This window comes from Bubalus kerabau, chromosome 2 (assembly GCF_029407905.1).
Source record: "Bubalus kerabau isolate K-KA32 ecotype Philippines breed swamp buffalo chromosome 2, PCC_UOA_SB_1v2, whole genome shotgun sequence".
NCBI classification, from domain to species: Eukaryota; Metazoa; Chordata; class Mammalia; order Artiodactyla; family Bovidae; genus Bubalus; species Bubalus kerabau.
The window spans coordinates 49,466,633-49,481,541 of NC_073625.1; the positions used below are offsets into that span (position 1 = coordinate 49,466,633).

The 14,909-nt window shown below is 43.1% G+C and overlaps 1 long non-coding RNA gene across 1 annotated transcript; it reads right to left on the minus strand.

Annotated features, from left to right (window-relative positions):
• LOC129644711 (uncharacterized) lies at positions 1-14,866 on the minus strand. The gene is made up of 3 exons (XR_008710945.1): positions 14,570-14,866; positions 4,597-4,690; positions 1-905 (listed from the first exon to the last, which is right to left on the minus strand). It is a non-coding gene; the product is annotated as an uncharacterized LOC129644711 (long non-coding RNA).
• Between the last annotated feature and the right edge of the window lie 43 nt (positions 14,867-14,909).

Consider the following 14,909-nt stretch of genomic DNA (forward strand, 5'->3'; position numbering starts at 1 on the left):
TTGTGTTGGTTTCTACCAAACATCTTCACCATTTTCAAATGAAGGTACAGTTCCTGCAACCCCACAAGGGAAAGTCTAGGAACTGACAAGGGCGCCCTCTGTAGGTGAGACTCTTAATTTATGTCTTAGGAATGAACCCTGACCTGTGAAATTCATAAATCATTTTTTTTTATTGTGGTAAAACACATCTAACCTAAAATTTACCATTTTAACCATTTTTAAGTGTACAATTTAATGGCATTTGGTACATTAACATTGTTGTGCAACTATTACTTCATCTGTCTCCCTAACATTCTTCATCTTCAAAAGCTAGAGCTCTTTCCCCATTAAACAAGACCTCTCCTTTCTCCGCTCTCCCCAGGCCCTGACAATCAACATTCTACCTCTGTCTCTATGGATCTAACTACTCTAGGTCCCTCATACAATTGTGATCATATAGCATTTGTCCTTTTGTGTCCGAATTCTTTCACTTAACATGAGGTCTTCAAGGTTCATCCACGTTGTAGTATGTATAGAATTTCCTTCCTTTTTAAGGCTGGATAGTATTCCAGTGTAGGTGTACACCACACTTTATTTATCTTTTTATCTTTTGATAGATACTTGGGTTGTATCTGCCTCTTGATATTGTGAACAACATGGCTATGGACATGGTATACAAAAAGAAAGGAAGAAAGAAAAATTGAATTTAAATGATCATTCCCCAAAAAGTAAAGTAGTACTAATCGCTCAGTTGTGTTGACTGGGGAAACTTAAAGCTACCAAAAAGAAAAAAAACTGAAGTCCATTGATGGGAATTCTGAATCCTCAAAAGTGAGTACCAATTAAGGGTATAGAGCAGAGAGTCCCAAACTTTCTCAACTCGTGGTGGCCTTAGGGTCTCAGAGACTTTTTCCCAGGGCCCTAGGCTAAAAAAAAAAAAAAAATCAAGTTACCAAATTGTTACAAATTTATGAAATAGTTAGACCCAAACAACTTAGCAAGTATTTATGTTCTAACAATTAAGTACCTATGTGAGGGGAAATGCACAGCATTTAAAAGAAAATATTTTTTCTTTTATTCTTAAATAACATCAATTATTTACTAAGGAGATGTGTGCACCTATTAGGCATACTGCTATCTTTCTAAACTTGAAATCACATTAGACACTTCTACCCTTATTTTCTGTTTCATGTAGATTTTTCTTGGCTCTTACTTCTTATTACAATAACCACTGAAATCCCAGCTTTGCAAAACTGCTGATATCTTTGACAGAAAAGTAACACAGAGAAAGAAAAAGAAAAAAGAAACAGAGCACAATCGAATGCTCAAACCATGAAATATCTTGAGTTCACACTTTGCAACGGCTGTCAGGAATTGATGCATTTCCCTCCACTTATAAAACTTGTCCAATCTGTGAGTTTCTTGTGGTGCTCTGGGAAGCTGGGTTCCCGATTTAAGAACTGCAAATCTAGACAATTTGAATACTCCAGAGACCTTACTTTGCCAACAAGAACTGCATAAACTGTGTCTGGATGACTCTCCAACAACCTCACTTATACGACTCTGGCCCTGCCTCCCTTGCAGACACACGGCCCCCTTTGCTACTTCCTGATCCCTCTGATTACGATGCTGTCTCAGCGCCTTTGCCATGGCTTCTACCTGGAACGGTCCCACCGCCTCCCCAAACTGCCACAGCGCTCCTCTCCAACTAGTTCAGAACTGGCCACCACTCCCAGTGTACACCATTCAACTTGACCTGCCTGGCATTCCATTGGTCTTCTTGCACTTTCAAGGCTGATCTTCCCCAAACAAACCTCTTTGGAAATATGATTACATGTGAAATTAGTGATCCAGGACTACTTCAATAGCAACAAAGTAAAATTGCAGTGTTGACGTAGTTAAAATGTTCAGATCAGATCAGATCAGTCGCTCAGTCATGTCCGACTCTTTGCGACCCCATGAATCGCAGCATGCCAGGCCTCCCTGTCCATCACCAACTCCTGGAGTTCACTGAGATTCACGTCCATCGAGTCAGTGATGCCATCCAGCCATCTCATCCTCTGTCGTCCCCTTCTCCTCTTGCTCCCAATCCCTCCCAGCATCAGAGTCTTTTCCAATGAGTCAACTCTTCGCACGAGGTGGCCAAAGTACTGGAGTTTCAGCTTTAGCATCATTCCTTCCAAAGAAATCCCAGGGCTGATCTCCTTCAGAATGGACTGGTTGGATCTCCTTGCAGTCCAAGGGACTCTCAAGAGTCTTCTCCAACACCACAGTTCAAAAGCATCAATTCTTCGGCACTCAGCCTTCTTCACAGTCCAACTCTCACATCCATACATGACCACTGGAAAAACCATAGCCTTGACTAGACGGACCGTTGTTGGCAAAGTAATGTCTCTGCTTTTGAATATGCTATCTAGGTTGGTCATAACTTTCCTTCCAAGGAGTAAGCGTCTTTTAATTTCATGGCTGCAGTCACCATCTGTAGTGACTTTGGAGCCCAGAAAAATAAAGTCAATAAAATAAAAATAAAAAAAATAAAATCAATACTCAGAGAGGAGACCTAAAGGAGGAGAAGACAACAGTGCCACTCAGCTGCTGAGACCTCTAATTCCAGATTGTTCCTGGATGGGTGAAGAAATCCTTCCCCGTCTGGAGGAAGGAACTGCAGTCTTACTGCCCAGGCTGAGAGGAATTTTTGTGCGCGCTTTGCAATGCACCACACCATCATTTTCCCATTCATCTTTAGGGCCATCTTTTTTTTTTCCCCCCTTTTTGCTCATTAAACTTTGTTTTCAAGGGTCTCAAAATTATGTGCCAAAGTTTTGGTCGAGTTGTTTCCATTAAAAAGTGTTTATTTTAAAAGCTAATAATTTAAAATTGCCCCCCTCCTGGCTAAGTGGTAAAGAATCTGCCTGCCAATGCAGGAGACGTGAGTTCAGTCCTGGGATTGGGAAGAACCCCTGGAAGAGGACATGGCAACTCACCCCAGTAGTCTTGCCTGGAAAATCCCAGGGACAGAGGAGACTGCAGGCTATAGTCCATGGGATGGCAAAAAGAGTCGGATACAACTTAGCGACTAAACAACAACAGTAACAACCTCTACCTCCCCACCCCCAGCTCACCAAACCTCTTTCCCTTCTGAAGGTTTTTAATGAAACATTGTTATCATTAACCAGTCTTTTACTATTACACTTATATGGCCAATTGAGGCAAACAGTTTCAAGATCATTCTTTTACCATCCACTAAAATGGGGGTGCAGGCATTCGGGATAATATTACTTTAGCCTCCTGAACTTTCTAGGCGGACTCGGTGACCTTGCCAACTCCAACAGCCTGCTGCTTTGATGACACCCACAGCAACTGGCTGGCCCATGTCACGAACAGTAAAACGACCCTAAGGAGGATCAGAGAATCTCTCAACACACATATTAGTCTTGCAGGATTTCCAGAATATGGACCCACCTTCTAGCTTCTTCTCAGAACAGCAGTCAAAACTCCACTGTTCCACAAATCTGCAAGCAATGTGAGCTGTGCGAGAACTGCACACAGATGCATGGTGTCACTGGTTTGTCCTGAACCGTTCAGGATGGTCAGGAAGTCAGCTACTTCCACTGGTAGGTCATATTTACTGCCACCATAAGAATGCTTGGAGAAGGAAATGGCAACCCACTCCAGAATTCTTGCTGGAGAATCCCAGGGATGGAGGAGCCTGGTGGGCTGCCGTCTATGGGGGCACACAGAGTCAGACACGACTGAAGTGACTTAGCAGTAGCAGTAGCATAAGAATGGCGCCATGGCAAACATCTTTGATAGTCACCTTCTCAACACTGAAGCCCACGGACTCCCCAGGAAGAGCTTCCCTCATGGTACATTCCAAGGGACTGGATTTCATTTGTATCACTGCCTGGAGCCAAGTAACCACCATGCTAGGGGTTGAGAACAGCAGTCTCCACGGGGATAGTACCAGTTCCATCAATTTTATAGATGTCCTGGAAGGGCAGACAGAAGGGCTTGTCAGTCGGATAAGTTGGTAGCTGGATACAATCCAGAGCTTCAGGTGGTATGGTTCTGCTGGCACGGCCATCTTTATGGATGACTTTCCATGGCTCCAGAATGTCACCATTCCAACCAGAGCTGGCACAAATGCTACTGTGTCAGGCTTATAGCCAGTTTTCCTAATGTAGGTGCTGACTTCCTTAACAGTGTCTTCATATCTCTTTCTGGCTGTAGGAACCCTTTTGTTAACACCAACAGTTACTTGTTTCACACCCAGTGTGTAAGCCAGAAGGACACGCTCATAGGTCTGAAGACACTAGCTTCAAATTCACCATCAGCAACAATCAGGACAGCATGGTCTGGCTGAGATGTGCCTGCAGTCATCTTTTTGATAAAGTCTCTGTGTCCTAGGATATCAGTGATGGTCACGTCATACTTGCTGATCTTGCATTGCCCCAGGGAGATGTTGATGGTGGTCACATTCATCTTTCACTTTATCCAAGACACAGGCACCCTTGAAGGAGCCCTTTTCCATCTCAGCAGACTCTTTCTCAAATGTTTATGGTTCCTTTGTCAGCCCCCCACATTTGTAGATCAGATGGGCATGAATGTCAGACTTACCTGAGCTACATGTCCAATGATGACAGAGTTGATATGAGTCTTTTCCTTTGCCACTTGGCTTAGATTCAGTGGTGGGTTTCACGACACCTGTGTTCTGGTGGAAAACCTATTGTTAGCGAGGAGTGCCATCTTTACCATTTATCAAGCTCCTATATATGCATAGGTCTTGGTTTTCTTTTGAATACATTTTTAATCTTGGACTAATTCTAGATTTGCAGAAAATATGAAGAGAGGAATTTGGTACAGCCTCACCCAGTTTCATTTAGTGGCCATATTTTTCATCCATATTTTGGTACTCGTGTTCAAACTAAGAGACCAACTGTGGTACACTGCTATTAACTAAACTCCAGACTTCATTCGTTATTTCACTAACTTCTCCGCTAGTGTCCCTTTTTCTGTCCCAGAATCCAGTCCAGGCCATCAAAGTGTGTTTAGTTGCCATGTCTCTGCAATTGCATCTGATCTTTGACAGTTTCCTAGTCTTTCCTTGTTTTTCAAGATCTTGACAGTTTTAAAGAGTATGGGTGATGTATATTTTTAGACTGTCCCTCCACTTAGATTTGTATGACATCTTTAATATGATTGGGGTCATGGATTTGGGGAAGGATCCTCTAAATGTAAAATACCCTTCCCATCACATCAGGGTGCATGGTAGCAACATCACTTACTGCCAGTGATGTTAATCTCGATCACTTAATTAAGGTAGTGGTTGTCATGTTTCTCCACTATGAAGCAACCATTTTTCCTTTGCCATACTCTAATCTTTGGAAGCTGGTCACCAAGCCTACACTGGAGGATGGGGGAGGAGTGTGTGAACTAAGTTCCACTTCTTGGATCAAGGAATATCTACATATATTATTGGGATTACTTTTGTAGGAAGTATTTGTAAGGAAGCTTACCTTATAAGGAAGATCTTCTCTCCCATTTAAATCATTTTTTTATCAGTATAGACTTATAAATATTAATTTATACCTGAGATTATAATCCAATTGTTTGGATTATTTTTTCACTCATATTGTTAATTATTTTGTCACAAATTGTTCCAGTGGGAACTATCTCAGGTTGGTTCCTAGGTCCCTTTGACATATAATTGCCCCCCTACTCCCTCACCCCCCACTTAAAGCATTTCTTACTTTATGGTACTACAAGATGCTCTGGGCTCATTTTATATGTGCCCTGTCACAGCCATTTCTCCAAGGAGTCCTGGTTCCTTTTATTTGAAAATGGTATTAGAAATCAAGATGTAGGTATTGGGTGTGCTCAATGCTATTGGGGTATCATTGCTTATAAGTTCTGTCAGTGAAAAGAGCTGGGAAATATATGCATGTGTACAAATCCAGGTACAACAAATATCTATACTTATTTCTGTATCAATGTATCTCTTTATATTAGATTAAATACGAGGCCGCCAATGTCTCCAGCCTTTATCCAGTCCGACAGGTTCATTCTGGCCTTGCTGTGCTGTGTTTAGTCATTCAGTCGTGTAGAACTCTTTGTGAGCCCATGGACTGTAGCCTGCCAGGCTCCTCTGTCCATAGGATCCTCCAGGCAAGAAGACTGGAGTGGGTTGCCATGCCCTTCTCCAGTCTTCCCAACCCCAGGAGTTGAACCCAGGTCCCCTGCATTGCAGGTGGCTTCTTTACCATCTGATCCACCAGAGAAGACCATGAATACTAGAGTGGGTAGCCTATCCCTTCTCCAGGGGATCTTCTTGACCCAGGAACTGAACCTGGGTCTCCGGCACTGCAGGAAGATTCTTTACCAGCTGGGCTACCAGGGAAGCCCTAATTTTAGCCTTACCTTTTTGCTTATAAGTATCTACCCTCTTTAGCAGTGAGAAACCTGATCCCCATTATCTCCCATCCATTTGCTTATTGATTCAACTCCAGGATACATGAAAAGCAGTTTCAGAGTTGTTAACCTATATTTCCATGATACAGGTCTTATTTGAGTTTGTATTCTGTTCCCTAAGGTTATTTGATTCCAGCTTGTGCTTCTTCCAGCCCAGCATTTCTCATGATGTACTCTGCATATAAGTTAAATAAGCAGGGTGACAATATACAGCCTTGACATACTCCTTTTCCTGTTTGGAACCAGTCTGTTGTTCCATGTCCAGTTCTAACTGTTGCTTCCTGACCTGCATATAGGTTTCTCAAGAGGCAGGTCAGGTGGTCTGGGATTCCCATCTCGTTCAGAATTTTCCACAGTTTATTGTGATCCACACAGTCAAAGGCTTTGGCATAGTCAATAAAGCAGAAATAGATGTTTTTCTGGAACTCGCTTGCTTTTTCCATGGTCCAGCGGATGTTGGCAATTTGATCTCTGGTTCCTCTGCCTTTTCTAAAACCAGCTTGAACATCTGCAAGATTGCCAGCAGAAATATCAATAACCTCAGATATGCAGATGACACCACCCTTATGGCAGAAGGTGAAGAGGAACTAAAAAGCCTCTTGATGAAAATGAAAGAGGAGAGTGAAAAAGTTGGCTTAAAGCTCAACATTCTGAAAACTAAGATCATGGCATCTGGTCCCATCACTTCATGGGAAATCGATGGGGAAACAGTGGAAACAGTGTCAGACTATTTTTTTTGGCTCCAAAATCACTGCAGATGGTGACTGCAGCCATGAAATTAAAAGAAGCTTACTGCTTGGAAGGAAAGTTATGGCCAACCTAGATAGTGTATTAAAAAGCAGAGACATTACATTGCCAACAAAGGTCCATCTAGTCAAGGCTATGGTTTTTCCAGTGGTCACGTATGGATGTGAGAGTTGGACTGTGAAGAAAGCTGAACTTTCTTCAAAGAATTGATGCTTTTGAACTGTGGTGTTGGAGAAGACTCTTGCGAGTCCCTTGGACTGCAAGGAGATCCAATCAGTCCATCCTAAAGGAGATCAGTCCTGGGTGTTCATTGGAAGAACTGATGCTGAAGCTGAAACTCCAATATTTTGGCCACCTCATGAGAAGAGTTGACTCATTGGAAAAGACTCTGATGCTGGGAGGGGTTGGGGGCAGGAGGAGAAGGGGACGACAGCGGATGAGATGGCTGGATGGCATCATCGACTCGATGGACATGAGTTTGGGTCAACTCCGGGAGTTGGTGATGGACAGGGAGGCCTGATGTGCTGCGATTCACAGGGTCGCAAAGAGTCGGACACGACTGAGCGACTGAACTGAACTGAAGGTTATTTGACTTTTTTTTTTTCACCATTACCATTCTAATTTGATTATTATAACTTTAAGATATGTCTTTATCCAAAAAAGAAGTCTTTTTGAGTTAGCTACTCACAGACATTTATTTTTCTATACAAATTTATTGTGGATTTTTTTAGTTTCTTGATTTTGACTGGAATGGCAATAGTTTCTTTTATAGCTTCATTTAGAAAGACTTAACAAATATGCACCATGAAGACATTCTTCCATGAATATTTTACTGTCTAGTTAGTAAGATCTTCTTTTACAATTTTCTCCTTAAAGATGTTGTGCAGTCACTTTAACTCTGAGATTACTTTTAGTTTTGAAAGTGTTTCGAATAGTTGTTTCTCAATATGTTTGTAATTATATTTAAATATTTACTATTTAAAATTTATGTTTGTATAATGTTTTATTCCTGTGTTTTGTTGTTTTGCATCCTTTATTTTTCCATCCTCACTGATCTTGCCACAGGTATGTTTACTTAATCTAAAAACCAAAGCAATCAGCTTTTGGTTTGTGAATATTCTCTATTGTTTTTCTCATTCTACTTGTAATTGATTTGGCTCCTTATCTTTGCTTCCTTTTCCTTCTAACTTCTTTTGGTTATTCTATTGCACTTTTTCCAATTTCTTGATTTGAATATGTATTATCAGTTCATTTGTTTTCAGTCTTTCTTGCTTTCTGATACATATGCTTCAAGCTATGAATTTTCCTCTAAGACTTGTGTCCCACAGATGTAAAGTGCCCATTTTTATTGTATTCCAAGTCTTTCATAAATTCCCTAGTGCTTCCCAAGGATTATTTAGAATTTTTTTCCCTCTCATAGACTTATGAGATTTTAAAAAGCCTATCTTTTTATTATCAAGGTCAAATTTTACTGCCTGATGGTCAGAGAACATGGTCTGTATGATATTAATTTGGAGGGAATGAATTTGCACCTTCTTTGTGGCCTAGGAGATTGCCCATTTTTATGACAATTCCATTATATTTAAGAAGAAAATGTATTCTGTTTATGTGTATAAAGTTCTCATACCATCCATCAATTTGAATACATTGACATTCAGATTTTTTATATTTTTTCATATTTCTGTCCAGTAACTAAGAGCTTAAACTAGTTTTCACAATAGCTTTGAAATTTATCATTAACATGTTAATCTCTAAACTGGGTATGGATTTTGCTCCATTTTGCTGTTCAAAGAACAGGGCCATCGACTCAATAACCTAGTATTTTTGAAGAGTCTGGTCTGAGATCTGGTCATCAACACAATATATGTTAATTGAGGATATGACTCTTGTGGGACTTGTCCTAGCAGAATCGGTGCAGGGGCTTCCCTCGAGGCTCAGATGGTAAAGCGTCTACCTACAATGTGGGAGACCTAGGTTTGATCCCTGGATCAGGAAGATCCCCTGGAGAAGGAAATGGAAACCCACTCCAGTACTTTTGCCTTTAAAATTCTATGGATGGAGGAGCCTGGTAGGCTACAGTCAGTGGGGTTGCAGAGAATCAGATACAACTGAGCGACTTCACTTTTTTTCACCCTCAAATGGATTGGAAGTATATTTTTAAACATGAGGGCATCCCCCCTGCCTCAAATATAAAATACAATATATGGCACAATGGCTGGAATTCACAAGCAGATTCACGCAGAATGTTCAGAATACCCCCACCCCAGCCCCCACTCAATGCCACAGTGACTAAAACACACCTACAAGAAATTCATCTGGGGAGTTGTGATCTCCAAATGTCCTCTTTTAATGTATAAACCATTTGTGGATTGGCTGCAAGTTGATATTATTCTCTAACACCTTATGGTTGTTGTCGTTTAGTCTGTCATCTGTGTCCGACTCTTTGAGACCCCATGGACTGTAGCCCACCAGGCTCCTCTGTCCATGGGATTCTCCAGGCAAGAATACTGGAGTGGGTTGACATTTCCTTCTCTCGGGGATCTTCCCAACCCAGGGATGAAACTCACATCTCCTGCATTGGCTGGTGTATTCTTTACCACTGAGCTAGCCACCTGGGAAGCCCATGTTATGGTGAATTTACCAAATTCACCTCTTCCGATGACCAGCTAGAAACAGCTTTTGTAAGGAAACAGGTTAAGGAGAAAGGGTAGGGAAGAAGGGGGACTTAGCATACAGAGTGAGGCACAAAAATAAGTACTTCCAGGGATATAAATTCTGGAAAGTTGTGGCTGTTGGGGCTTTGGGAAGATGGGAGCAGCAAGAAGCTGCCGTGTGCATCTGTGAGGAGGTGGCTGAGCAGAGAGTGGACCTGGGGAAATTTAAGAAGACAAATGTCATCTATGTCATGATTTTTATCACTGGACCTCACACTTATGGCTAGTTTATTCCATATTGGACAAGAGGGGAACATTTTCTGCTCTTCTTCAATTTAGTCTCAGAGAAGAAAAAAGGACAAATTTGATGCTTATGTTTTCTTATCTTTCTTCAGTAAGAAATTCACAATGACTTAACCTGGATCATACTAGTGTGATGTATCTACTGCTCAAATATTAATAATTTGTTTAATAATTATATGGTCTTGCAACATCTAATAGCATCTTCGGTTCTTCATTAAATTCTGTTGTGATTGAACTTATCAGGTGAGTCACGTTCTCAGTGACACTGTAAATCTCTTAAGGGTAAGGCTGCTGTGTAATACTTTTCTGAATCTATTATGGCTGGCTGTCTAGTGCAATGTACATAGCAAATATTATGTAGGTTTACTTGCCTCTTCTAGCCTATGGACACTGCGTCTTTCACTGGAGTTCAAGTAACTGTCTTTGAAAGAATGCTTCATTATTCTCACTGAAAAACAGATAATGCAATATTCTTGATCTCAGGTAACTGCCATACTAAAGAGACTAAAATTTGTATCAGGAAAGAAAGGAATTCCATACCTCTCTGTGTAATGTGATTGCATTCACAAGCTATTAACCGATGAAATGATGCAGGGTAAACTGTTAAGACAACTTCATCTTATGAATACAAGGTATCCTTCTGACATCCTGAGAGTTTGTGATAAACGTGCTTTCATACGAATTTGACAGGGTCTTTGATAGAGCATCTCCCTTTACCCCTTTCTAGAACTTGAGTTTCATTCTGTAATATTGAAATAGCAGTAAATAAACACACTCATTAACCAGATGTGAATAAGAAATACGGCCAGAGGAGATGAACTGGTGGGCGAGTAGAGGCTGGACTCTGGCTAATTCAGCACAGTCCAGGTGCCAGTTCATAAGCTTGTGGACTGGAAAACCTGCCTGCTGAGGCTTCTTGACAGCATACCTAGTCAACCTATCTTTTCAAATAGATTGACATCAAACCCAGGTCTCTATTCATTTATATAGACATTTAACTAATTGACAAATATTTATTGAGCCCTATGAGCTGCCAAGCCCTGTTCTCGGCAGTGAAAATGAAGCACTGAATTTTCTTTTGTGTCATTATAGAACGCACATTTTAGTAAAGGAGCCTGACAAACAAATAAGTATCTAATATTACTAGTAGGTGGGGAGAAGGGGGTGACAGAGGCTGAGATGGTTGGATGGCATTATTGACTCAATGGACGTGAGTAAACTCCAGGAGATAGTGAAGGACAGGGAAGCCTGGCGTGCTGCAGTCCATGGGGTCGCCAAGACTTGGACATGCCTGAGCGACTGAACAACAACAGCAGGTGATAAAGGTGACAAAGGAAAACAGAGGAGGGTACGATGCTAGGGAGTGAGAGGTGGAGAGGAGGAGCCCACAGGCAGTCAGAAGATGGGCCACATGAGGCCTGGGCAGAGTTTCAGAGGCGGGAACAGCAAGCACAAGGGCGCTGAAGTGGGTGCCCGCTGAGAATGTCCTAGGAACAGTGGTGCTTATTTTCAGTAGACTGGAGGGTTCTTGGGGGCAAATAAAGTCCTTTCTCTCCATGCAGGCTTGTTACATAGAAAGGATGTCACCATCCAGAGGCTCATTGGTGAGCCTCATATCTGAACAAGTTGGGTTAGTGACCAGTGATTCACTGCACCAGGCTGACTTTGTCTGATGCATCCACCTGTTCTTCTGAGCCATACCCCATCTGGTATGTCTCTGGCTAAGGCTGGGATGGGCAACAACAACTTCTCTTTCTTGGTTTTTAAACTGAGGTTAGGAAACACTGGGTGAATGGTCCAGGACCCGTCAGCTGGGTAGTACTGGCAAGTTCTCCCACTCGCTCCCTTTTTGTAGACAGTTGATGCAGGTCAGGAAGCAACAGTTAGAACTGGACATAGAACAACAGACTGGTTCCAAATAGGAAAAGGAGTACGTCAAGGCTGTATATTGTCACCCTGCTTATTTACCTTATATGCAGAGTACATCATGAGAAACGCTGGGCTGGAAGAAACACAAGCTGGAATCAAGATTGCCAGGAGAAATATCAATAACCTCAGATACGCAGATGACACCACCCTTACGGCAGAAAGTGAAGAGGAACTCAAAAGCCTCTTGATGAAAGTGAAAGAGGAGAGTGAAAAAGTTGGCTTAAAGCTCAACATTCAGAAAACTAACATCATGGCATCTGGTCCCATCACTCCATAGATGGGGAAACAGTGGAAACAGTGTCAGACTTTATTTTGGGGGGGGCTCCAAAACCACTGCAAATGGTGATTGCAGTCATGAAATTAAAAGACGCCTTACTCCTTGGAAGGAAAGTTATGACCAACCTAGATAGCATATTGAAAAGCAGAGATATTACTTTGCCAACAAAGGTCCATCTAGTCAAGGCTATGGTTTTTCCAGTGGTCATGTATGGATGTGAGAGTTGGACTGTGAAGAAAGCTGAGAATGATGTTTTTGAACTGTGGTGTTGGAGAAGACTCTTGAGAGTCCCTTGGACTGCAAAGAGATCCAACCAGTCCATCCTAAAGGAGATGAGTCCTGGGTGTTCGTTGGAAGGACTGATGCTGAAGCTGAAACTCCAATACTTTGGCCACCTCATGCAAAGAGTTGACTCATTGGAAAAGACCCTGATGCTGGGAGGGATTGGGGGCAGGAAGAGAAGGGGACGACAGAGGATGAGATGGCTGGATGGCATCACCGACTTGATGGACATGAGTTTGAGTGAACTCCGGGAGTTGGTGATGGACAGGGAGGCCTGGTGTGCTGTGATTCATGGGGTGCAAAGAGTCGGACACAACTGAGCAACTGAACTGAACTGATAACATGCCCAAGGCCACACAGGCAGAAACTGAATAGTTTTTGACTGTTTCCTACATCTCTCTCCTGCTCCCTCCTCTCTCCCTCCTGTCTCTTTGGTCAGGTCCACTCTGGTTGAAAACAAATTTGGTGGCTGGCAATACACCACAGAAAAGAACCCGTGTTGACGATTAGTCAAAATTAAGTCTGTCTTAGAGAACAAACTCATGGTTCCTGGCTGGGGTGGGTGGAGGGAAAGTTGGGGGAAAAGGATGGTTAGGGAGCTTGGGATGGACATGTACACACTGCTATATTTAAAATGGATAACCAACAAGGAACCACTGTATAGCACAGGGAACTCTGCTCAGTGTTATGTGGCAGCCCAAATGGGAGCCCAGATGGGAGCGGAGTTTGAGGGAAATGGATACATGTATATGCATGGCTGAATCCCTTTACTGTCCACCTGAAACTATCACAACATTGTTATCTATTATACTCCAATATTAAATAAAAAGTTTTTTAAAAAATAATTAAGTCTGTCTTTACTAACAAGAGTATTACCCTTTACAGCCGGAATTTTGGGCATATCCCTGTCTCTTAATATTGCTGCAAGAACTCATAACTGGTCAGGCCACTTGCTCTGACCTGCCTACAAGGTAAGCATTTCCACAAGCACAATAGTCTTGCTTGTGCTTGACTCACATTCAATCCCATAGACGTTTCCTATTAGAGATTCTGGAACTTCAACAGGTCACAAAAAACCCCACATCCTTAGACATTCAATACAGATCTGCTTACAGAACACAGGAGAGTATTTCCTCAAATTAGAGGGCGAGCTAACTGATGATTCCAGGAATCACCAAATTACTCATCTCATGACCTGGCTCATGATTTATTTGAACACAGAACCACGTATTGATGAAGGGGTATTAGGAACGCACCGGCCTGTTTTTACTTATTGATGCCTCCATTTTATTTCAGAATATTTCATGTGGCTCTCAAGTCAACGAGTAACATCTTACAAAGACACACAGTCCTTTTCCCCCCGTCAAAGCAGTTTTGCACACGGCATCATTTTCTCCGCTCGGCAACAGCTGACCTCGCTGTTTCCATTTTAATGACCCGGGGCTTAGATGTGGCGGCCGCTGCGCTGTCCACTAGGGGTTTTCACAGACATGACTTCATTTGATCCTCTCCTCCCACCCTGCAGGGCCGAAAGGTGACATTCCACCAGGCAAGCCTGTCTTTGTCCGAGAGGTGAGATAAACTAAGGGTCGGGGTTAGGGGCATCCTCAAGACTTCGGACCGGCTGCCTGACCAAGGACCTCCCCGCAATAAGCCCGCCTGGCAGTTAAGTTTAGTCGCTCAGTCTTATCCGACTCCTTTGGACCCCATGGACTGCAGCACGTCAGGCTTCCCTGTCTTTCACCATCTCCTGGAGCTTGCTTAAACTCATGTCCACTGAGTCGGTGATGCCATCCAACCATCTCTTCCTCTGTCGTCCCCTTCTCCTCCCGCCTTCAATCTATTAGCCAGGGGCATCCACCCTCCCGACCCACCAGGAAGACTTCAACTTAAGCAAAGCATCGAATCCCGCCGCGTGTTAATCAAGTACCAGAGGCCACAGCAGAGCGTCCTCAGGGCAAGAACGATCTCACTGTGCTGCGACCACGGGTCTGGGCTCGCGCCCTTCGGGAAAGGAGGATCTGGGGGTTCTTCCTGCTAAGAACCCTCGAGAAGGGCCGCCGAAGGCCCTCTCCTCGCCGCGGCCGAGCGGGGGAGGGGGAGCGTGTTGCGGAGAGTGTCACCTCGCTCCCGAGCCGCCAGCGACCCAGCTGCGACCGTAGCACCATACGGGAACCCAAGACTCGGAAACCGTTTACCTCTACTACCGGATTTCCGCCGGACCGCGCTGCTCACAAGCCCCGCCCCTTCCGTCGGCTTTTCCCTCGAGG